The sequence below is a fragment of the Anser brachyrhynchus genome (assembly GCF_964034855.1).
Source record: "Anser brachyrhynchus genome assembly, chromosome: 4".
In the NCBI taxonomy this organism is placed as follows: domain Eukaryota; kingdom Metazoa; phylum Chordata; class Aves; order Anseriformes; family Anatidae; genus Anser; species Anser brachyrhynchus.
The window spans coordinates 66,949,464-66,974,696 of NC_137698.1; the positions used below are offsets into that span (position 1 = coordinate 66,949,464).

Below are 25,233 nucleotides of genomic sequence, written 5' to 3' on the forward strand. Positions count from 1 at the left end.
CAAGGGCAGATGAGAAGCAGCACATCTCTGTAGCCTGGCAGATCGAGTATTTTGCCAGCAGTGCAGGGGGGTCTGCATAGCCTGTAGGGTCAGATTTTATATTTTAATCAGTAACTACTTAAAACAGACATCTGGCACAATTAAAAGTCTTTGCCAGGTGAGTTCCTAAGCCACTGAAGGGCTGAGCTACACTCCAGCTCCGTCCCTCTCTCTAGAGCCATGCAGCAGGCTGGAAGGATCTCAGCAGAGTAGGAGGCATCTCCTCCTTCTCATCCTCATCATCGTCATCATCGTCATCATCGTCATCGTCCTCCTCCTCCTTCTCCTCCAGCTCAGAGTAGATGGTCACCCCTGTAAGGTGGTGTAACATGGTGGGTGATGCTTGACTCAGCAAAGTCCTGCCAGCACATCCCCGTCCCCGGGTGTGTGCAGTGCTCCAGGAAGCTCTTAAATACCAACAAGCTGACTCCTGCTCAGATACCTGGAAGGAAGGATCCAGATCTCTCTTTTGCTGAAGAAGTTTCATGTTCGCAGTGTCCTCTGAGACCTTACCCACCATCTTGTGCTCCCTGCATGGTCCCCGATGGACGTACTCGTGCCTGGGGGCCCCTTTCTGAGACACTTCTCCTCTGTGCTGGGAGCAGAGCCTTGGTGCTTAGCCCAGGTTTCTGCAGCCTGCTCTCTGAGCCACCCACCTGGAAATTAGTCATTACAGCACCTAACTGACTGTGCTTTTATATGGCTTTTTCAGGCCATTTTCTTCCCTAGACTCATTCCTTTTTTTTTTTTTTTCCCCCTAGTCAACATTTTTATTTTCACTCCTGTACCTGAAAACCTTTGAGAACCTTGAGAAAGAAAACTTAAGTTTTTATGGGCGCAGCTCTTCTGCTCTCCAGCAGGTGATAAATAGGTGCATACATCGTATAATGCTGCAGGACTAGGCAAAAGAATAGACTATAAATAGGCTTAATTTTGCCTAGTAAACATTACATCCAAATAAATGCATAGAATTTTTTTCCTCATGATTTTATAGCTTCCCACTTTGACACAATTGCCAATAACAATTTCTTTTGTTTTATGACAGGCAGAAGTAGGTCTCTGAAGCATTAGGTAGCTATTGACTGTTGCATACAGAAGGAACAAAAGGTTCCTGAAAAGGAACGGGTAAGAGAGCTGAGCAGAGATGTGCTGGGAGCACCAGAAGCCTCCTCCCCAGGATGTAAGCACCAGCACGGAGCCTGCAGCAGCCTGCAGCTCACTGCACGGTTTTAGCCTTGCTACCTACAGGGGTTTAAGTCTGACGAAGACTGGAAATCCTAGGATTGTGGGTTTGCTTTGGAAACATTTTAATGTTCAAAAAATTGTTGTCTCTTAACGCCTCTAAATCATCACTCCAGTGATTATAGCTCCCTTCTCTCTCCTCATTTCCAGACCCTGCTCTGTAATTCAAGTCTGCTCTGCTTTGACCAAGCAGTTTCAGCTCTAGGTGTTCTGGAAGCCACCAATGCATCACAAAAGTTATTTTTATGTTTCTGAATTAACATCCTCACCTGTACTGACCTCAGCTGGTTCAGTCGTCCCATACACTCCATGGGACCTTTTATCTGTCAGTGCGAGTTAACAGATTTAAAAGGCTGAGCAGTAAAAGCCATAGAAGAGGTAAAAGGCCAGAGACCCTGTGCCCTCGGCTGCTCTTCCTGGAGGGACTAAGGCCGGGCTGAAATGCATATTTGGTCTCCCATGACGGAAACAGCTTCTTCTTCCCCATCACTTACTTCCCAAATGAAACAGCTAGAGAAAGAGAAAGCCCAGGCCTGCAGCTGGAGGGGAGCTGGAGAGGATCTGACGTAAATCCTAAATCCCAAGTAAACCAGGAGTGATGTCAGATTTGTCCTCTGAGGGATCTGTAGTCGGGGGAAAGATGTATGCCTTGCCTGGGGTTGGGGCTGGGAGCAAGGGAAGGCGCAGAGCTGCTCTGGTCCCTCTCCTGCCGAATGCTTGGTTAAACGTGGAGCTGGGTCCCCACCAAGTGCCACCTCCTGCTCCCAAGTCAAAGGCATCGGGGCTGAAAGCTGTGCACTGGTACCATTCTCAGCTGTAATGTCAACAGCAGGAGGATTTTAGCCTGGTTTTGGCAGGGATGAGCGCAATCCCAGCATAGGAGGGACTGCTGCTTGGTGGCTTATGTTGTAAATAGCAAACTGGAGCGTTTCTCCCCTGCTAAGCCCCCCAAAATCAAGCAAAAGAGCTGTCCTCCTCCTGATCTAGGAGGCTGCAATTTAGACTTGCAGTTTAGCCAGTACAATTTGTCAGCTCCATCTTTCAGTCCTCAGAGAAGGAGCATGTTAGTAGCTGAATATAAGCAACATTTGCTTCCAATTTGCTCAAGCTATGCCCAATTACTTTATTAATGGACCGGTTTGCATCATGGTTCAGATAAAGCTGTGCTTTAGGCTTGCTTTTGCAAGCCCTCCCAGTTTTACAGCAATAAAGATGAAGCAATGTTAACTTTCATTCTGTGGAATATCATCTACAGAAGTATAAGCAAGAGATCTCTCTGCAGGCAGCCTCTTTTCTGCGGAGCTCAACGTTAATGAAAGCAGGATAAACCATTTCATTTTCCTGGTACGTTTGATTAGGGAAGGATAGCTCTTCAAGAGTCAGTTCAGTAGCTTTAACGATCTATTCAAGTTATCCATTTAATAATTAATTTAATAATCCATTTAATAATTATTTGGGGATAATGAGTGTGGTGCTGCCCTCCACCAAGCCAGTCCATGGTCCTTTTGGGTCTCCTCCTGCAACCCACTTTTGGGCTGAAATTCTCCTCCACAGGAATTTCAGGTCCCCAAAAAGCTGCTTTGAACTGGCCCCAAGCTGGGACAGAGACCCAGCTGTGCTGCATGCTCTCCCACCGCCAGACTTCTCTGTAACTCAAGGAGGTCATCTTTAAACCAAAGGTTTTAGGGGTGGCTACCAGTGGCTGGGCTGTGTAACCTGTGCTGTGACCTCTGCCACTTTTTAAAATCTACCTGTTCTTTGAAAGGAGGATAATCTCTAAAAAAACATGATTTAAACTATGCTTAGGGTATTTACCGTTCAGTGGTGCCTGTCACTGTATTTCTTTTATTATTTTTTTGAAGACTTGGGCTTCCTATAACATTGAAAAAATAAATCAGAAATTGTCTAGATATTTTACAATAAATATATACCTCCTCTTGAAACTTTTCTTTTAATCTTTGTCAAGTATGCTGTACTGAAGCACACCTAGAAGAGAATATAAGAAGGAAAGGAGAAAGTACAGATCTGGTAAGTGTCCCGCTTTGTAACCACATGGCCTCTTCTGTCAGCACCGAATGTCAGCTGTACCTGGGGATCAGAGGTGGCGGCCCTCCTCCTCACAGCCTGCAGGAAAGCTGGTGTACCGTCATCAAACAAGGCACAGGCCTTGACAGAAAGATGTGGGGATTAAGATCCTTGCTTGGAAAAAGCTCTGAAAGCAATTTGGAAAAAGTGCTGGGTCCCCAGTCCCAACTGACAGCAAAGAGCAGTAGGTTTTGCAACTTGTCAACACCATGGGATGATGGAAGAGATTCATGATAACAAACAAAAGAGCTATAGAGGCTTTGTTATAGGATATCATTTGTTCTCAATTTACATATTGCCTTTGTTTCAAAGTACAAATGAAGGATAACAGCAGTGAAATGGGAAGCAAAAACTGACAATGAAAGCAAACAAGCCATCAGCTCAGGATCTCAAGTGAGAACAATGCATTGGGATTACAAAGGAAAAGAAAAGATCAAGACAGTGGGAGAAGAATAAAAGAAAGAAAATAGGTTCCAATGGCTATATTTAAAGTTGACATAGCGAATGCTAAGGCAGCACTTTTTTGCTGCATCGTCTTGAGGAAATAGGCAGAGGCCACGAATAGACCCTTCCTCATGTCCTTCCTTGAAGGTGACGGTGCCTCTGAAGTAACATATTGTTACGCATGCTGCAGGTTTGAAAGCACATGCAGACTATGTCTACATTGCACTGATGCCTCTGACCTTCTCAGAAGCACTGCAGGACTCTCAGCAAAGCCAGTTTAGCTTTGCTTTTGCCTCTCAGACACCTGAATCACCCACACCCCATCCCCAAAGAGATGACAAGGCCTTAGCCTTGTCATCATCCACCAGGGACTCTGTCTCCACTCAAGAGGGCTCTGAGACAGACTCTTGAACTGAGACAGTAGGTATAATTTCTGTCCAGGATCAAGTTCTTTTATTGTTGTCCAGATACAAAAAGTGTATTCATTTGCACAGGCCATAGGCAAAGAAGTGTTACGCAGAGCCAGCAGCTGAAGGACAGAAGGTGGTGGCCTTGGTGTCCTGCAGTCAACTCTACCCTGACGCGCGGGGCAGGAGAGGGCTTTGTCTTCCCGGTCCTCCCTGGAAAATCCTGAAAGCAAATGCTTCAGGACATGTGGAGTAGGACAGGGCCCCAGAATAAGTGAGAAACTCTGCCCAAGACAGGCAGTTTTAGCAGACATTGACTACGGCCTTCTAAAAGCCCAGGAATTACAATTAACAGCTGTGCCAACAGGTTTGGGCTCCACTTAACAAAACCCTTCCAACAAAGTCCTGAGCCTTCATTTTCTTTCCAGACCAGCTTCTGCTGCAAGATCAAGGACTATTTTCTCCACCAGGCCGGCCACTGACCTACATAAAGCAGCAAAGCTAAATGAAATAAAGGGCAAAGCTGAACTTCCTTTTAAAAATAATCTAAGTTTAGAAACAATTTAGATGCTGGTGGAGCCACGTGACTGCAGGAGCTGCAGAACCAAAAGCCGGTGGCTACCTGGCTCTTGGCAAACCACAAGCTGCTGCTGATTTTGCACCTAAAAATCTCTGTTCAGGGTGTTATTAATTCTGATTGGCAGAGTCATAGACGGAGGCACAAGGAATACATATTTCTTAATATGTATCAGTCTCTAAACATAGTATTTTGTATTAATTTAAAGAAGTCTGCTCTAATTTACACATAATGCCTAGCTGCAAGGAGGTTTAGATTCCCAACTTAAGGCTCCAGGCACTATGGCATGATAAGTAAAGAATGTTAATAGTATCGTTATGCGTCTCTAGTTGCTTATATGTCCTTTAACAGTTCTCATGGCTGGGATTTTGAGAACTACTCAGTGCTGGTCTAACTCTGGCCTTATTGCTCCCAGTGACTGTGGTATTCATTCAAAATAGATCCCAATATGAATATATCATTCGGGACACAGAAGTAATTATTTTTTTCTAATCTTATGGAGTTATGTTTTATTTCCTTGTTAAATCACATTAACTCAATCTTATGCCAGCCCTGAAATAATTTGCCCTGGTAGATCCCATATTCATCTTGCTGTTATTGAAAGTGGTTTATGTTTGATCCAAGCACATAGTCAATCTTCTAATTTCTTAATTTGTATCAGGAGATTTTAAAAGTTCAACTTATGTCATATCTAAGCAAAAACCCATTACATGTGAGAAATTACTGGCCGTCCATTTTGTGATCGAACGCATACAGCAAGATTAGTGATCATCTGTAGCTCAGCTGTTATTTTTACTGGGTTATCAAAGCCCTGGGGAGGATTTTGTAAAGCTATTTAGCCTGAAGGAAGGGATTAAAGAGGTTTCTCCCCATGAAACATCTGTTGCAAAAGTACTTTCTAATATTCAGAGCAGAATGTTGAAATTAATCAGAAAGGGGAAGAGTTTCTTTACTGTTCAGCAGCCACCCCATGGGTCAACCCCCTGGTTTTTCCCTCCACAAAACAGAAACTGTCCCCACCACTGTGTAACAGAGGACTTCTTTCAATGTCGTGTCCCTCAAAACTTTGATGGGATACTTCAAATTTTTCCTTACATTCCCTTCCCTTTTGTCAACTAATGAGAAACCAGGGCTTGAAGTGACTGTTATGGTCAGAAAGGCCAACCATCCGTGATTTCCTTCCCTTCTTTCCCTAATTCCCAGACTCTACATGTGCACAGGCTTTTGTGGTATATGCATGTGAACAGGCACTGTTTTCAGTCAGGTACCTGAAGGAATAGTGCATAATCATGCCTACTTTGAGCAATAGAAGCTGGTTATTTTCCCAGAGAGCCCATCATCTACAATCCTCTTATTCGTGTGATTTAAAAAAAAAAAAAAAAACAGCTCGCTGGAAAAAAAAAAAAAAGGGGGGGGGGTAGAAAAGAATGGAACATTAAACAAACTTGGGTAGTAGCAATCCCAAAACTGACATGGCCGAAGATTTTTCCTGTACCTTTTCCCTCCTCTCTCAATGCTCTCTCAAGCCCACTTATCCCAACCCCGGCATAAAGCTAGGGGCAAAGATAACCTCTTTTCCATAGGTCTTTGTTGCACTATGCTTTTACTGCTTACAGTATTGCTTTCTGTAATATTTTAGGGAAGAGGAGATACCCAGTAATAAGTGAGCACATTCACTACAGAGCAATATATACTGCGCAAACTTAAGTGCTAAAAGAAGTTGGATGAAAACAAACTCTCAGTTTATTCCCCTGGTTCACGCACAGGAGATTTGCAGAGAAATTGAGGAAAGCAGACTGGATGTTCCTTATTCTCTGTGCTTTTTTTCTTTTTTCCTGAGTCAGATTTTTTTTTAAAGCAAAAGGAAAAGCAATTTAATTCTTTTCCTCTATATAAGAGGAGAAAGAATTACAGGCACATGTTTATGCGTGCTAGGCTCAGTGAACTGAAGCTTCAGAAGGGTGAGAGAAGAGCTTCCTGGTAGCATCCGTAAGTTTCATCAATTATACTGCATTGCTGTCTTCAGTTCTGCCATGGACAGGTGACTGAATGTCTTTTTAAAACACATTGTTGTTGCTGATGATGATATTCTATCAAACACAAAAAGAGGGAGAGCATGACCGGGGGCTGCTGAAGGCTTAGCAGAACATAGTTGTCCTTGTCGTGCCATGCTCAGAGGAAGGGACTCCTCTCTGCAGGAGAGCAAAGATACTAAGAGGAGAAACTCCTAAAGCTGGATATTTGGGAAGCTCCTAGGGGGAGCCCAGCATTTGCACCCCATGGTCATCCAGGAATAGAAGTTTTGTCTTGCAAAGCCAGGTTATAGCAACAGAAAGTAGAACAGAAAATTTTGTAAAGACTCTTTCAGGCTGACATAGAGAAGAGTTAGAGATGCAATTTCTAGTGCTGAGTATGAGGATAAGGATCATAAATAAGAAGGCAGACAATAAAACAACAGCAAATGCCTGCGCCTACTGGAATAAATTGCATCTCAAAGATTAACTGGTATGGTTATACAGCTCAAGCTTTTCTACTTTGGTATGGGCTTTAAAAAGTCCTTAGGCACTTCACCTGGTTGAGGTTGCACCAGAAGCCCTGGCAATACAGCCTGAAACCTGAGAATGGGTATGGTGGCTGAACAGCCAGGATGGCCTTCTGAGGCAGCGAGGAAGGGACCACTGGGTTTATCCCATCACCAGCAGCATGGGCTATGCTGTGGTAATTCAAGAGTCTGCTTTTGGTGCATTTTTGGAGCATCTGATTGAGAATAACAAAATGGTGAAAAGCATGAGCTCTTGTCCACCAGAAATAAAAATATATCCAGAGTCGCATCACGGGGGTCATAAAACAACCTGTAAATAACTGCTGAAAATCTGTGCTATATTAAAACTGGTGATATGTGATTAAAAAACTGCTGTCATTGCCCTCAGCCACTGCCCACACCCAGGTGACACGCTGTCCCCTCCTCAGGGATGGCTGAGAAGCAGCAGTTGACTTGGCAACTGCTGCGGTAATAAAATATTTTTCCTCTGAAAGTATTAAAAACATACTGACAAAATGCACCCAAAATGCACCCTGCATTTTTCTCATGTAATAAATCTGCTTTTATATTTAAAGACCATACTTCTTCCCCTGGCAGGGATACACTGTGCCAGCCCAGTCTCTGGAGGGCCTGTAAAGGGGCGACATAGGAGTGCAAAAGAGGAGCTTTGTGCAGGTTGCTGTGACGGGGGCACAGGAGATGTTCAAGGGACATCTGTGGGCTTTGCCAGAGACACTGCAAGGAGCAAACCATGATACAGCTCGCAGCCTCAGCTGGCTAATGCACGATGGAGGTCTGCCAAACCCCTCCCTACCCTGCTGAAAGGAATGCCACTCGGTCATGGCAAAAATGTCCTGCATTCCCCTTAGTGCACGGGATCCCAGTCCAGCTTGCTCCTGAGCACGGCCCAAGGCAGGTCAGAGCATTTACTCACATTGTAAGACCCCTACAGAATCTGTACAGGCCATTGCGATCTATTTTGACAAGAGCTGCTCAGGTCGTGTCTCCTGCTGAGGGGTGGATGTGCGAGAAGGAAGCTCAGACAGCCTCCAGGTAGGATACAACCTGCCTTCAGGGCTGCTGCCTGGCTGTAGAGGGCACGGAGCTGTACCCTTGAAGGGGTAACCAGAAATAACTGCGGCCTTACGTGACATCTGCGGCCATCCCAAACAGATGACAAATATCGTGCCTTGAATATAATCTTGACTATTCTGTTTGATAAGGGTATATATAAATAAGTGGTGCCCAGTGGTTATAGCACACTCCCAAGCACGGCAGAACCAGGACTTGTGGTGTGAGTGGGAGCTGCTGCTTTTTCCTACATTTTTTGCAGAATAACTCTGGGGAGGCACGCAGAGAAGCAAAGCCTCTGAAATGCATTTAATTAGATAAGCTGAATCTGCAATGTAGCGTTTGGAAACCATCCAGGTTCAGGATGGGTAATTCAGTAATCTGGCTGGGTGATAGCAGATTCTGCTGATTTATGTGTGAGTCGGCTGCTGCTCTTCTGGGTTTCCTTCCCCTCTCCAGCCCAGCAGTTCATTCGGCCACTGCTGTGGTTTTTCACATCACAACCTCTCTGCCCTGCAACCCACATGGACTCACTTTTTGAGGACCGGTTTTGCAGGGGTGGAGGCAGGGGTGGACAGACGAGAGGGACCATTGCACTCAGGGGGTGCTGGGGCCCTGGGGGAATGTGGCTTCTCCGGGTCCTCGCTCCTGCAGGATTGCTGCTGTATCCTTTTCTTAACCAACAAGCTCCCACTGCAAGGAGAGGAAAGAAGGCTCTCTGTGTCTCCTGCTGCAGGCCTCACTGATTTTTATCTCCCTGGAAGCAGCCTGTAGAAACAGAGGAATCAAAGGGACAAGACTACGACTTGCACGAGGGGTGAGGATCTTCTTGAAGTAACTCCAGGACCAATTACAGTTGCTGAGCTGTCATGAATTAGCAGCACCGTGTGGGTGTTGAAGGACACCCAGATGAAGAAACACGGATTATCCTTCGTATTGGCAAAGTAATATCTGGGACAAGCTTGCACAACATTATAATCTAGAACTCAAGGTGTCCATGGCCAGGTAGCTGCACCCAGACCAGTGACTACTCGCTGCTTGAGGTTAGCTCACCAGAGCTGCAGTCACAACCTTTTAATTTTGTCTGAAAAGTGCTGTAACCATCACATTGCCTCCATGCTCATACCTGGGGGGCAAATCCAGGACCCGAGCTGCTCTGTCAGAGCTGGGTCAGCAGGGCAGGCAGAGCTCGCAGTGGGCAGCATGGGCTCCCCCTCTACTCTGCCCTGGTCAGGCCACACCTGGAGTACTGTGTCCGGGTCTGGGCTCCCTGGTACAAAAAAGACAGGGATGTCCTGGAAAGAGTCCAGCGGAGGGCCACAAAAATGATACAGGGCCTGGAGCATCTTCCCTGTGAGAAAAGGCTGAGAGACCTGGGTCTGTTCAGCCTTGAGAAGAGAAGACTGAGAGGGGATCTTATTAATGTTTATAAATATCTTAAGTGTGGGAGACAGAGGGATATGGCCAACCTCTTTTCAGTGGTTCGTGGGGACAGGACAAGGGGCAATGGCCACAAGATGGATCACAGGAAGTTCTGTACCAACATGCGAAAGAACTTCTTCACGGTGAGGGTGATGGAGCACTGGAACAGGCTGCCCAGGGAGGTTGTGGAGTTTCCCTCTCCGGAGATATTCAAGGCCCGTCTGGACGCCTACCTGGGCAGCCTGCTATAAGGAAGCTGCTTTGGCAGGGGGGTTGGACCCGATGATCTCTTGAGGTCCCTTCCAACCCCTACAATTCTGTGATTCTGTGATTATTTTTGTGTTTAAAAAAAGGCAGGCACTGACTAAAGCATTTCCTGCAGCCCTCCCTTCCCTTGTGTAAGCTCTCTGGTTGTCAGCCGTGTATTTGCTGTCCTAGTGTCTGTCTTCTGTCTTTCCACAAGGGGAGCTCACTTTCCTCTGTCCTACCACCGAAGTTTGGCAAACCTGTGAAAACAGACCGTGTTTGAGATTTCTAACACTCAATTCATTTTGGTTGAAAAGTTTGGTTTTCCTTTTGGGGAAAACGGTTGTGGTGCAACTCCATCACAGGAGGACATGTAGAAAAACTAATGTCTGATGTCAGTTCAATTCATCATACTTTCCAAAATATTTATTTAATATGCCAGAGCTCAACAAAAGTGCAGGTAAGTCACACACATGCAATATATATTACCCAATCAACTTTAATATCATTTGAGCTTTATGAGATTCCTTTGCTGGTACCTGGGCCCATCAGCTCAAAAAGTTCTGCATAAATCTGGTCTCCCTGAGTCAGAACTAAGCCCATTTTTTGTGACAGAGTGGGGAAGGGAGGCTGTACTTCACTATTTTTAACAAAAGAACAAGAAGCAGCAGACTTTTCTGTTCTCAAGATTCTCCAGTGGGTATTTTTCACAAGTAATATATTTTCTTATTTCACCATAAATATGTTGCTCTCTTGCTGGTTGAAACATGGAGCCAAGAAATCTATATTAATCTCATCATTTTAAGCTGAAAAAAAAAGCACCTGTACTCTAAGAAGCTAACAAGAACAGATAGCTGACCAGCATCGAGTTTTCCACCATGCTTTGACACTTTTCCACCATGGTTTGACACTTACTACTATCCAGACATTTCTTTGAATACAAAGACCAGAGCAAAAATGTTGCCTTTTATACTGTACACATGCACATCAGCTCAAGCAAATTTAGCCATGGACACATCCTGACTCCGTTTCTCCTAACAAACATCTCACTGCCCCTCTCACCAACACATACCAGCACCTTTCCTGCGGAACAGTGACTACCACTGCTGCTTCTGCAAGTGATGTATGCATGCGTGCACCCCGAAGCAAAGAACTGAGGAAGCTGCAAGCCAAACCAAATGGCACAAACCCTGGGTTTTGCAGGAATATGGTGAGACTGGAACAAAATAATTCACAGTTAACAAACCAATTTTCCATGGGAGCAAAAGGCCTTGCCACAGCCACGCTAGAAACTTTTATTCGTTCTAAGAAATTCATTGCCACCTGAGTCATGCAATTACTAGAGCTATTGTCCCACAAGCTGCGGAGACAATCAAGTCTGGTTCATATAGATTTGGTTATATAGTCTGGTTCATATAGATTTTGGTAGTCTGGTTTCATATAGATTCGTGCCCTGCATCCTTATATGTGTATTCCCCTTTTCCTCTCTACCAGACCTCCTCACCCCCATGTCTTCTCCGAGCTCCCTCTCGTCACCTAGCCTTTCTCCAAGATGGACACACCTTTGTCCCACATGTGGTAACTCCCAGCTTGAGCAAGAGGTGGTATAGCCATGTCTGGTTCTGAAATATATGTATTTAAATATATGTCTGGTTTGTGTACTCGTACTGGGTTGGCTGCCCACAGCACACATAACAATTTGCTAGCAGCAGATCAGATACTGCTGAGCACACAGTCAAAACTTTCTCCTAGTGGATGCCCTTCTCCCACAAGCCTTACAGGAATTTGTTGTGAGACTTTCACCTTCCTGGCTAATTTCAATCAAATCTGATAAACGGGTCCAGAAAATTACTGGTGTGAGTAACAAGAGAGGTGAACAAGCAGACAGAAGGATCCTTACAAAACCAGAACAAAAATAAATGTATCCAGGGACTGCTCAGCTTAAAAAACATATACCCACTCATACACAAATTTCCAAAAGGAAATTTTCAAACGAGTGCAGGGACACCAGGTGCCTGAGGCTTGGCTCTGGACACTTCACTGCTTTGAGATCCCCTTGAAAATGCCTGGTTGTACAGGAGGGCAGAGAGAGAAAACTGCATGCAATGTGATACAGATGGTTTTTACAGCTCACTTAGAGAGCGTGAATTATAAAGAAAACAGTTATTCTTTTTACATGTTGTAAAAGGGGAGCATTAGAGACAAATGAAATATTAAGAATCAAGTAGTATTGTTATATTGAACAATCTTTTACAGTGCCTAAATCTGTCCTGCACTCTCTTTTGCACCAAGACCAGTCTAGCAGCGTAAGGCCCAAAATGCATTTCCCATGAAGTCCAGAGGAAAATCCTTACATCACACCCAATGTAAATGTGAACATTGGGGTAATCTGCTGTCCTAGATATTTTCAGGCACAATGTCTCATTTACACTAAGTTACCTGTCGGTGTCTTGAGGCTGAACCGCCAGCAGTGGCATATCCGCTGGAGTTGATTAGTTTAATATGTTGTTTGTTTTTTTTTTTAATATGATAATGCAAATTCTATCCTGATATCATGAATAAAAGGCTATTAATAAGTTCAAAACTCCCTATTTAGAAGTACAAAGTTATCTTACTCCCCAAACTAATACATGCTAATAGTATTTGGATGGTTCCTATGTGCGTCTACAACAAGATAGAATGATGTAGAAAAGTTTCCAGCACTGTTCATTGATGTATTAGGATGTGATTTAGAAGGAATAAATTGTTGTAAAAAGCATGTAGTGGAGAGACAGAGCTGCACGGAAAGGTGTCAGAAAGCCCCCAGCTGGGTGACACTTTCTTTGGGTACCCACCAGTATCGCCTTGAGATTACAGCCTTTCCTCTCAGATTAAAGATGGACTGATGGGCTGTCAGATTAGCCCTACCCCTGAGCAGATTTGCCTTTCCCTTTTATCTCCCAGCTTTCACTGCCTGCTGCCTTTCTCCACCTGTTTACGTGAACTATCAAAGCATACTTTTGGGATGAGCAGAGAACCCCATCCCAGTGCAGCATGGACGGATTTGCGGAAGAACCTAATCTTGGTTTTGGTCAGCCTTTTGATGAACCAAGAAGACAAAGCCCATTAGTGTGTGCAGCGAGTCCAGCAGCTCTCCTGGATGTCTCCTGCGGCCAGAGCTGGAGCCGAGCCCAACCTCAGTGGAGTTTATCAGCTCGGGATCTGCTAGCGACAGGTCCTGGCCCCCACTTCTGCTGCGCGAGGCATTGCAGAACCTCAGTGTCACCCGAAGGCACCAGGGACCTGCAGCACGGCTCCCTTCTGCTGCACGCCGCCGCGACCGGAGCCTCCGAACAAATTACTATGTCTACATATCACCGCAATCAGAAATAGTAGCTTCAGTCCGGAATCGGTATGAGCATGGTGCTGCACCCAGATTAATGACCGCACGCACTCTTGGCAGGGTCAGTGAGCTGGGGCAGGCTGCTAGGTCAATTCAGTTCCAGAGCCGGCTTGTTTTCTAGTTCCAGAGCGACCTCGTTTGCCTCTCATTGGGGTCTCTTCACGTGTTGTCACACCACATCTTGAGACCTCACAGCATCTGTGCCACTTCTGAAATGCGACGTAGCCATTTCGTTCCCGTAAGCCCTGTCGGGCCCAGCAGAGCTGTACATAAATCTGTTTTAGGTATCTGAGCACTACTGGACTTCTCAGGTGGATTGGGAACTCTGCCTACGCAGCACTTTAATGCCAACCTGAGACTGGCTGATTACTATTTATTTCATGCAAAACCCAGCCTGACATATCGCTACATCCATCACAATAGTAAACCAACTTGCAATATAGAATACAGGAGTTAAATGAAAATACTACTGATCACCCTTTCTGCTGCTTTGCAGGAAGAGGGGATGGGTAGGATGGATACCTAAAAGTCTGGAAATCCACTGGAAAATATAAATTCAGTGGCAAGCCTTGAGAACTGCTTGCATTTATTTAAAGGAAAAAAAAAAGCCAGGAGAAAACATACTTTACCATTACCCACTGTACCTGCAACAATCTGAATTACTGTACCATAGCCATACTTTAGTATTACCCAGTCATCAAGGTTGAAATACCCTGTCATTGCTATAATTCTCCAAGAAGCAATTGTACTACTAAAGGTATTACGAAAAAAAAAAAGAGGCAATTTTCTGATTAGTATGAATGATGCAGCAGGACAAAGTTTATATCATTTTATTCAGTATCTTTGAGGAACAGACAGAACCAAATTTCTGAAAAATAGCCTATTTCATCCCTCAGAAAATTGAGCCTGTAATTATATTCTAGATCTTGATACAGACAGTATTTATATCATTGCTATGCACTTGTTCTTTATAGGTATGTTAACGTGCCATTTTTTAAGTTTACCTAATTTTTATGTATAGCTGATTCATTTTTTAGCAGCAGTAAAGGAACCTTGAAAACTTTAATCTTTTTTCCACACATTTTTTTGCAAAAATCCAGGCACAGCTTCCCATAGACGAGCTCATAACGGAGCATTTGCAGCCTCTGTATTTACAGAAGGCCACCTGACATGACACAAAGCAGCCAGCGAAAGCTGAATTCTTCCTCAGCGGAGCAAAGGGGTGAAGAAATACTGAAAACGTGATCCCATGAGGGATAACTTGGCCAGACTGCACATGCAGCAGCTCCCGGCAGTGTGAGCAGGGTTTGGTAGGGCTCACGGGGGAGGCAGGCAGGTGGGGAGCTGCGATTAGCCGGGGCCTCAGCGGGGACGGACGGGGTTATCGGCGGCGGGATGCCTGCCAGGTCACGTGCAGATATTTCTCTGAAGCGGGCGATCGGCAGGAGTTTAGCAATAATAAAACGGGATAAAGCGTGTTTGCATAAACACGGAAAGGAGGCAGGCTCACACCACAAAAACAGCTGCAAAAACTGTTGGCGTTTTGGGGTCGGCCGCTTTCAGGTTTAACTGTAAAGATATTTAATTCTTCGTAGGGTATTTAAACTGGAAACAGTGTTTGCAAATAGAAATTAAAAGTGGAAAAAAAAAAAAAAGGTATTTTCAAGGGCATACAGTGTTTGGGAATTTGCTTTTGCAAAACATGGTAAAAACAGGGAATTAGGGCGGGGGGGAAGGAAGTGATCTTTTTTTATCTATCTGCCTTGTTTTCCCACAGAGTGATCGGTGAGGCCAAGAGGCTTGTTTCAAGTTGTACAAATCTCCGGTTTAAGGAAGTACACGAATATCGCAGTGGAAGTTTCAGAATTAGAAGCTGGTCTCTTTCAGACCCAGATGCTGTACGGAGAAGCCAGAAGAGAAATCTTGAGCCGGGCTGGCAGCTCCAAGATTGTCTCCGTAGCTGCAGAGCCCTGCTCACCTTAAACTCGTCGTGGGGTGGTTATTTTCCTCTGCGGCTGTAATGCTGCTGCACGGTGATAACTCAGGATGAAAGTGCGTGGGGCTCCTCTGGGTGCTTTCATCTCCGCTCCCATGCTGGGCTGATCTTTCAGACCGAGCCACACCAGCTGCACTGCTGGGGCTCCGGGTAGCTATATGGCATGTATTTTATTATTATTTTTTTTTAGAAACAAGAGTTTTCTCTCTGTCTGCATTACAATATCTCTCTATTTCACGCTATGTTGATTCACGCCTTCTTTTTTTGCTTATAAAAAGGTTTACCCTTTTTAATGCCTTAATTCCTGTTCGAGTTGTAGGGATTTGCCAAAAGATAAAAAAAAAAAAAAGTGCGTAGGCACCTAAATGTTCAACATAGCTCCGTGTCTATTATGAGATGCCTTCGGCCTCCCTCATGTACTCTTGCAGGGATCAGGAAGCTCGTGCTCGCAGATCCCTCGCAGGACTAGGACCACACATCATGAGCTAAGAGCAGCTCTCCACGCTCAGCCGTCTTTGGCTTTGGCATGTTGCATATGACAAGGCCAGCTGTACTTGTAGGGCTCTGGATGTCTAATCGACTAGAAAGAGCAAGCAGCTATCTCTGGTGTCCTCCCCCGTCCCCCAGCAGAGCACATTTTTCTAGGGTCACTGATACCCTCGCAGCCGGCAGCTGATTTATGACCGGTGCCTTTCAGAGCCACCGCGCTGCACATCATTAGTGGGGTAGCAATAGGAGCACGGGCTGAGAACATTTGCAGGGGATCTTTCTGCAAATGCCATCGGACAAAAAGTTGAGTTACTAATTTCCACCTGTTCAAGTACACTAAGCAATTAGCAGCACTGCTTTGGGAATTAACTTCTGCATACCCTGCCGGAGGGGTTGGTGTCCTCGCTTTGCAAGAGGTGCTCACGGCCGAGCTGCAGCGCAGGCTGAACCTGCAGCCCCCTGCCATTTGCTGCAGAACGGTCTGCATGTGGCAGCAGGGTGTCTCCTATTAACTGAACTGTTTGCAGATGAGTGTTTTTAAGCTCCGGACGTGATTCGTTTGATGCAAGGCAATATACCAAGGTGAAAAGCCACCGTGCAGGTCCATCCCCGTGACCGCAGCGCCGTGCTCCGCAGCAGCACGCAGCGGCCGCGTGGGCTTTTTGTGCCCAGGATTAGCGGGGATTGGGAATGATGCAGAAGCAGCGTGCTGAGTCCAGGGGGGGAAATTGCTTTGCAGGGCAATTTCTCTGGGAAGATTCAAAACTGGTGATGATTTCCAAGTACAAACAAACACGTTAATATCTTATATTCAGAATCTGTTTAATCTTCTGCTTATTTTTTTGCAGCAAGTGGTGCAACTCTTGAGTTTGTAGTGCTGATGAGCTGACTGCTGCATTTCATGTCACAAAGGTTTGCCTGCAAGTGACACAACTATCAGAAAACTTGAGAGAAGTGAATGCAAATAAGTTTGTTAAACTTTGACAGCAAATGAGAAAAAAAAAAAGAGAACTTGTTTTCAGTCAGAGACATCTGTGTCATGCCCTGCTTCCCATATCAGGAAAGGCAATGAAGCGTTTCTGCTTATGCCAAACTTATTCTTGTAGCTGTGGACACAATTAGTTTCAAATACACATTATCTTTAAAAATCTTTACCTCCTAACTTCATATTGAACTTTGATGGAGAAAAAAAAAAAAAAAAAAAAAAAGGGTCGATGCTCAGTTAGATGGATTCCCACCTCTATGTTCATGCTTTTTTTTTTTCCCTAATGTTTGTTGGGGCCTTTTTAAGGATACTGTACTAAGATACTGTACTAAGGAAAGTGAAACTTTTTTTTTTTAATTTTCTGCAAATGCTTCCCCATGTAAAAGCAGCATGCTTCTTTTCCTAATCATCTTTGACCCTCTGTCCCTTCGGTCCACTTCTTAGCCATAGCGTTCATGCATCATAAAAGCCACAGCTCTCTTTTCCATAGGTTTCTAATAATTACCTCTTGTTTCTACAGCCTTGCTCCTATTCCCATTAAGAGAATTGCCAGCCCTCTACAAACTGCATAATGAATAATAATGAACTATTTTATTGCACACTTAGCTGTAAGCACACTTGTTAATTATCCAAGTTGCATTGTGAATGAAGATTTACACTTAACCTTGCTTCAGAGATGTAGGTGCATTAAGAATATTTGTAATATCTGTGGCAGACAGAAATGTCTCCAAGTTTCTGTAACAAAGGAGAAAATCATGTCTTGATTTGCTCTTCAGCAGTCTCAATAATACATCTGTGGAATAAAAGTATTTTTTTTTCTTAGCTGAAAGACAGAGCTACATAGTTCACTGTGGCAAGCTAATATATTTATGGTCCAAAGGGCTCTCCTCACCCCCAGACTTGAGGCTTACAGAGGAATCCAAGGTATGTAATGATGATGTGAACATGATACACTTTACTGTAACCTGTGCTGCAGGCAGCTGTTAATGCCAGTCTAACTTCTGCAGTATGCAGCCAAAGGAAAGCTGTCTGCAGCATATGTATAGCTTCAGTCTGCAGCATACTTACTGTGAAGTCAATGGCATGCTGAAGTGGATGCCGCAGAAGCAGAGAGCCATTTGTTAAAATTCAAGTCTCAGATGTTAATATATATTTGGGATAATTTCTCTGCCTGTGAAAGAAATTCATTTCCTCCCTGCTAAATTACTACTGCAGTAGCATCTACAGTGTCGTACAAGGTCTCAGAGACTCATTGTGCTAAACGCTGGGGAAACACAGGGAAAGATCGGCAGGCTCCAAAGAAATAAAAGTCAAAGGTGGCAAAAAGGTCAAAATACATAAAGGAGAAGACAAGAAGTACAGTGGGAAGGGAAAGAGAGAGAAACACTGACCTTAACACAACTGCTGAGTGGGTCAATAACAGAAGGATTTGCATTCAGTCTGTTGGCTCCTCGTCTAATCTCCTATTGTACGCTGCTGCCTCTGACAATCTTGGCCAGGAGAGAGGTGCCTTGCTACTTCAGCACTGCCCCAATATAATCTCTTTCTAAGTCGCTCTTGCTATAGAGACCCTTAAATTTTCAGCCCCAGTTTATGCAAGGTCTGTGCTGCTTTGTGAACAGGGTGGTCATTATATTTTTCACCAAGTGTAAATACTTTCAGTGGCATGTAGGTCAATAATATCTCACTCCCTGCTTAGTTTATGAACATCCAACACTTACACAAATCATCTAGATCCAAAAATGCGCACAGTAAATTTCTCTGCAGCATCTCAGTTAGTGGTTCTGGTCCTGAAGAACCAGGGAAGGCAATGAGTCCTGTTGCTCTTCCTTGGATTCTTGCTCTCATTGATCTACAAAAACAGACACAACTGATTTTTAAGTTCAGACCTTTAACATGGTGAGTAGTGTGAAAGGATTGTTTGGTTTCGCTTAAATGAAACACTCATCTAAATACCACCTCATAGGATGTTTGCTTTTGTGCAGCAATATGTTGTTGACTCATCTGTGCCTTTCTTCTTCTATAATCTTCAAATACTTTTTTACTGAAGTGCTGCTAGTAAGCAGTTCCCATTTTTAAATTATTAATGTTACTTTATTAACATTAAATGATGTTTATTGGTAGTATATCTCAGCAGTGAAAACACCAAGTGAAGTACTAACCTCATCATATATACATACAGTTTCTCCCTGTACTCTTATTTATGTGCATACATTAATGAGAGCAATGGCAACATGTATTGATTGTACTGTGGATTTTGATTTTCATTATTACATTTTGTAAATAAAGACACAATTAGGTTCATGTAATTTACAGCTGCTGTAGGATAACTCTACCTTCTCTGCAACATTTTCTAGAAAATTTCGAGAAAGCTGTGACTCTGTTTTTAATCACACTGCCGAAATGTAAAATTGTGTTCATAACCCAGGTGCTGCACACCAAGTACATCTTCAGCGTGGAGGTCTCAACACATTTTTGTAATGTATGGGCATCACCCATGCTTACAGAGAGGTGGAGCTCAGGTATGGGCCCAGCTATCACGTGTCTGAATTTCTCACCTACACAGCCAGCCATCAGGTGCCTGACTGAATTTGCAGGTGCACACTGAGGTTTAGTGGATGACAGAAGGTAAGAAGGAGATGCAAGATTTGCAGCAGATCAATTTGGACAGCATAGATCATTTGTCTTCCTGGAGCTCCTTGGAAAGGGCTCGAGATACCTTCAAGGGCATTTCCTCTTACAAGGAGGAAGCTGAGCACCTTTGTGGCTAAATTTTGTAGTGATCTATAACAGTTTAAGCATTAGGGGGAAACATCAAGAGCCAAAGTCCTGTCATTGATTTTTGGCAGATGGGAGCACTCAACAAACCACACAGATTTTGTAGTAACAGACAAAACTGATTCTTGGATTTAGCGCTGCACAGAAGTATTAAAAGGGTATAGAGAAAGGAAAAAATAACAGCAAGACAACAGGGCAAAACCAGAACAGGCCACATGTTAAGAAAAGAGGAGGAAAAAAAAATATCAAAAAAAAAAATTAGTGGCCTTTTTTCTTTCCACAAAAGCCTTATTTTCTACTTGATTTTTTTCCATTTTACCTTAGCCTTTGACGTCAGTGAATGGTATCTGTTCATTCTAGCAATCAATCCAACCTCCAGTTTCCAGATCCCACTATTCGACAAGATTTTGGAACAATGTCATTTGATTATTTGCACTTTTATATCTGATTATTTGCACATTCCTATTGACGTATTTGCCTGTGCGATATTCTGACTACTATATCCATCGCGAAACACCGTGATACACCTTGTAGTAAGTGCAACAGTGGGTTTTGCTTGCCTGAGCTATTTAAAAATTGAAATGCAGTGCACTTCCAAAAGAGGAGCTAACCTGCATGTAGAGAATCATGAGACTAGTTTAGCATCCTGCAAACATGTTTGGAGAGACAAAATTAAACATTTAAGCATGCTGATTAAGGCATTGATTCTGCAAATACTTACTACCAGACATAATCCCTTTGAAATCAGGGGGACTATTCATGGTCATAAAAGCTGTGCCTGTGAGTAAACATTTGCCTGGCTGAGCCCTTGAAAGCAATTGCAGACAATACTTTTCTTCTAGATGGACAGTGCTTACTTGCCAGCAGTCCATAGCTCTGAAATTACGTATATTGTAATTGTGGCTGTGTGGTGAGGTGAGGAGCGCCTCGTCACCCTGCGAGAGGCCTACAGGAAATGCCTAGACGTGCTGTTGTAATTAGACACATATCATTATTATTTATTAAAACACAACTAGTTACACTGGTTGTGCATATTCTGTAGGCAGACCTTTTGAAAAAGGGAGCAATCTAGCCTTGGCTGTGCAATATAGGCCTTGTTTACGATAGAAAGTTGTGCTGACCTGACTATATTTCTACAGTTAAAGCTGTACTTCTCCAATTTAGGTGGCAATTTACGTGTTCTCCTATGAAGAAAGGCTGAGAGAGCTGGGGATGTTCAGCCTGAGGAAGAGAAGGCTCTGGGGTGACCTTATTGCAGCTTTTCAGTACTTAAAGGGGACTTATAAAAAAGATGGAGAGCAACTTTTTGCTCAGGCAGACAGTGGCAGGACAAAGGGGAATGGTTTTAAACTAAGAGGGGAGATTTAGATTAGAATTTAGGAGAAAATTTTTCACTCAGAGGGTGGTGAGGCACTGTAACACGTTGCCCAGAGAAACTGTGGGTGCCCCATCCCTGGAGGTGTTCAAGGCCAGGCTGAATGGGGCCCTGAGCAGCCTGGTCTGGTGGGAGGTGTCCCTGCCCGTGGCAGGGGGTTGGAACTGCGTGGTCTTTTATGTCCCTTCCAACCCGAGCTGTTCTATAGTTCTATGATTCCATGACTGTAGTTCATATTTTCCTTAGCAGAAGGAAAAACAGTGACAGTGTAAAACACCTTCATACCAGTATAACCACACATCAATTTAAACAGTACAATTAAATGGGTTGTAAAAGCTTACTCAGCTCAGATAGTTAAATTGCTACATGACTTATGAAGAGATCAGATTCCCTGTTCCACAAATAAATGATAATAAGTGAATCTTACCCCTCTCACACACAGGAAAGAGGAGGAGAAAAGAGAAGCGAACATGTCCCTTGTTTAAGATAGAGCCTTTCATGTCTGAGCATCTTGTGACTTAACCAGCATTTGCAGCTCAGTGAAATGCAATGTATTCGTCTGGCTGCTGCCTGTGAAAGTGCTTGAATCAGTCTCAACTGATTCTTTGAACAGGCACAAAGAGGGAATCACAAAGACTGCAGGGAGAGAAGCTGCTCATTTAAAGGAAACAGGGAAAGGTCACAGAGGGATAAATGTTCCTGCCAGCACTAATTTTACTACAATGCTCCACTTTCTCATCTTGAAAATTGAAGGGATTTTTTCCTTGTTCTTCCAGTCTGAGAAAGCAAGGGGATATACACATATACAAAGGAGAAACACACTGCATGACAGTGGAAGGTGATGCACACTGTCTACAGAAGGTTTTTGTCTGCTCATGGTGACCAGCGAGCACCCGGGTGCCGGCAGACAAGGCCGCAGGACTAGGCCGAGGAGGCATGGGCGCTGCCTCCAGCCTGCTCCGAGGCCTCCAGGAAACCACCTTATCTCTCTGCGCCTCTTTCTTCCTTCATAAAATGAGAGAAGGCCAATTTGTAGAGCACTCTGGGGAGTAACATGACAAACAAGTGTTACATATTAGCTGGGGAATCGCTATTAGCTCCAATACCTTTTCCTTCGCTTGTGCAATAGCCACCATTAAAGGGAGAAGCTGCAGCTCTGATTGGTAGGTAATTTGCTAATTTTGGCTCCAAATCAGAATCTGGATTTCAGATGAAGTTCAAAGCTCCAAATTCTTGAATGCAATTTTTCAGTTTGAGGTATTAATTTCTGTAAAAAGTCCCTGTAAAAGAAAACACAAATTTTCATACAGATTACCTCAATCAAACACACTTTTTTTTTTCCAATTTACTCTCTCAAATACCCAAATGGACACAATTGATCTGCTTGGCAGAATTACCTCTTTTTGAAGTTTCCCCTCATTATGTGTTTATAGAGCGATGGCTGCGAGTAACTCCATTACCAGTTGCGACCAGTAATTCCATTAGGCTGAATCATCGAGTAACCTTGTTTCTGACACTGTAACCAGGTGTGTCCTGTGAAGCAGTGAACTGAATGCATCATGCACTGCCTGGCAGCTGGGAAGGACATACAGCACGCTTGGAAACGAGAAAACAGTACACAGACGTGGGATCTAATAAACTGAGCCAAGATTTGGAGCCCATTGTTCCTTGCTGTCCCTTAGTAGTAAATTTACTACAGTTAAACTGAAAAAAAAAAAAAAAAAAGAGTTTTTATTTGGATAATTATCTGGCATGTGGCACATCTTTTATGTAAATCTCAGATACAGAAAAAAAAAATCATATGTGAAGATATTTTCAGGATTGGAATTGTGAGGTGTTCCCATAAGTAAGTTCCAGGCAGCCTGTTCTGCCACTGCAAGATCACATTTGGGCTCAGTCACACTGCTTTGGTTCTGTAAGGGGTCAAATGTAAGCAGCACTAAACTGGAACAAAGGAAACAAAAGCTAGTCCTATTTTTTTGCATGGTATGTGTGGGTGACTAGCTACACTTGCTTACTTGGAATTGCCTCTATTTCTCTTTTACAATTGCCTCTGTTTTATATATACTGGCTAAAGTTGCACATATTAGTAATACTTTCTTAATATTTGAAATGTTTATAATCTATTTTTATTGGAATAGCACAGAGAAGAATCTAAAGGATGCATGTGTTTTTGTTTTTGGTTTTCAAGTTATTTAAAGTATTTCATAATGGACTGATCCTTTCCTTTTTCATATTTCCCATACTCTTGGTATATGTAAGAAATTCTCTTAAATGGCACCGAATCTTTGAATTGTATTAATGCATTATTTTCTATAAAGTAGAAACACCCTTAGGTATGGAAAATGTTCATTCTGCAAGTCCAGGTAAATCCTTCCAATATTTAAGGTATAGTCTTGAATACTGATAACGATGCTCCATTGGCTTTATCAGTATCAGTTCTACTAAGCTGTTTGCCAGGATGCATGTCATTAAATACATGAATAGCTTTTGTTTTATTAATTGGCTTTTGGATATCATCCCAGTGTCTACTGGCCATTCCAAATCATGTTTGCTGTAGAGAATAGGTTTGAATTAATTCTCCAAATTCAATGACTTCTAAGTTCAGATGCAGGCTCTGATGTACTCCTTTCTCTCTTTTACAGATTTCCTACCTGTATCCCTTAATCTTGTCCTGTGCTATTATCTGAAAACCTTATGCAAATTATGAACTCCTTTTAAAGAGCTCTAATTTTGTCCAGATTTATATGAAAATGACATTTTCAACATGTGTGTATGGATGACAAGAGCAGACCAAAATCTTAACTCTCTGTGTTCCTCCTTCTCAATTAGCTGTAAATTGTTTATTTTTACTGGCCTGTATTCAAGAAACCATTTTAACCTGTGATTAAATCCCAGAGAAATCAAGGACATCTCAGCACATGTTTAAGTCTCAGTATACACTTCAGTTTTTAAAAGAGCAGCTTAACAGCATATACTCCTGAAGGAATATTTATCATTGTAAACCAGTATTTCACTATGACTGGGGCACAATCTTCAGACATTGTAAACCGGTATTTCAATATTACTGGGGCACAGTCTTCAGACAATCCACCAAAAGAGATCTAAGAGATGATGAGATGCTGAAAAATGTATTAAATGACACAGAGACAACTTAAATATTCAACTTCTGTGAGGTCTGACATATTAAATTTAGTAGCTCCACCCTTTTCATACCCTGCAGGTGACTCTCTGCATTATCTTAGTGCTCCACAACCCACACTCCCTTATCATTCACCTTCAAGAATTCAGTCAATCTCTTGAAACACACATGGAAATGATGTACATGTATACTGAGAAATGCCCAGACATACCATTCAACGCTCCTATCTGAAATACCAGCATAATTTCTAGACATGTATGTATACTAACATATTAATGTACATTTATGTATATATGCTTTTATTTTTATGGACCTTGCAACAAACTTTGCAACCAGTATTTTCTTCTTCCCAGGGGAGTAAGGGATTTTTTTATATTAACCATAGACTCGTCTCAGTATAGTTTCACCTCTAACATTTTGCTGTATTGAAAATGTGGCTGTATCACTGTTATTCTGTGCTTTCTAGAAGTCCACAACCTAAATGGCAGAATTCTGGAGGTGGGAAACATATATATGCTATAGGCTCAGAAAGAGCTTGTATGGTCCTTCCCCCAAGAGCCCTTCCCGGCACTGAGACTTACAGTGTATGTTCTCTACTGCAAAACTAAATGCAGACCACATTTTTCACTTATCTTCAGAGCAAGTTTTTCAGTGCAAGTTTTTCAATACAATATAAGCATTCTGTTATGACTTCTTGTGGACTCCCTTACATTGTAGCATACACATTGGGGTTTTTTTTCCATTATATGTTGGAAAAAGGACTGAAAGCAAAACAACCCTTACGCAGGAAGAAAACAGCATTTACAGCTGTATGTGGTAAAACTTTCCCAACTAGATAACTTAAATTATGAAGCTTACTTCTTTTGTTGGCATTATGTTCATCTCTTCCTGAGACATTTAGCCACTGCAAACAGTAACTGATACTGTCTGCAAATATGATACACTACCGTGGGTGTTGTGCAAGCCAAATACAGCCCACAGGACAATTCCTCTCGTACCATCATTACCATC

General features: G+C 43.2%; 1 long non-coding RNA gene across 1 annotated transcript; it reads right to left on the reverse strand.

Annotated features, from left to right (window-relative positions):
• Positions 1-13,943: 13,943 nt before the first annotated feature.
• LOC308195198 lies at positions 13,944-23,360 on the reverse strand. The gene is made up of 3 exons (XR_013951322.1): positions 22,478-23,360; positions 22,187-22,360; positions 13,944-18,779 (listed from the first exon to the last, which is right to left on the reverse strand). It is a non-coding gene; the product is annotated as an uncharacterized lncRNA (long non-coding RNA).
• Positions 23,361-25,233: the final 1,873 nt, after the last annotated feature.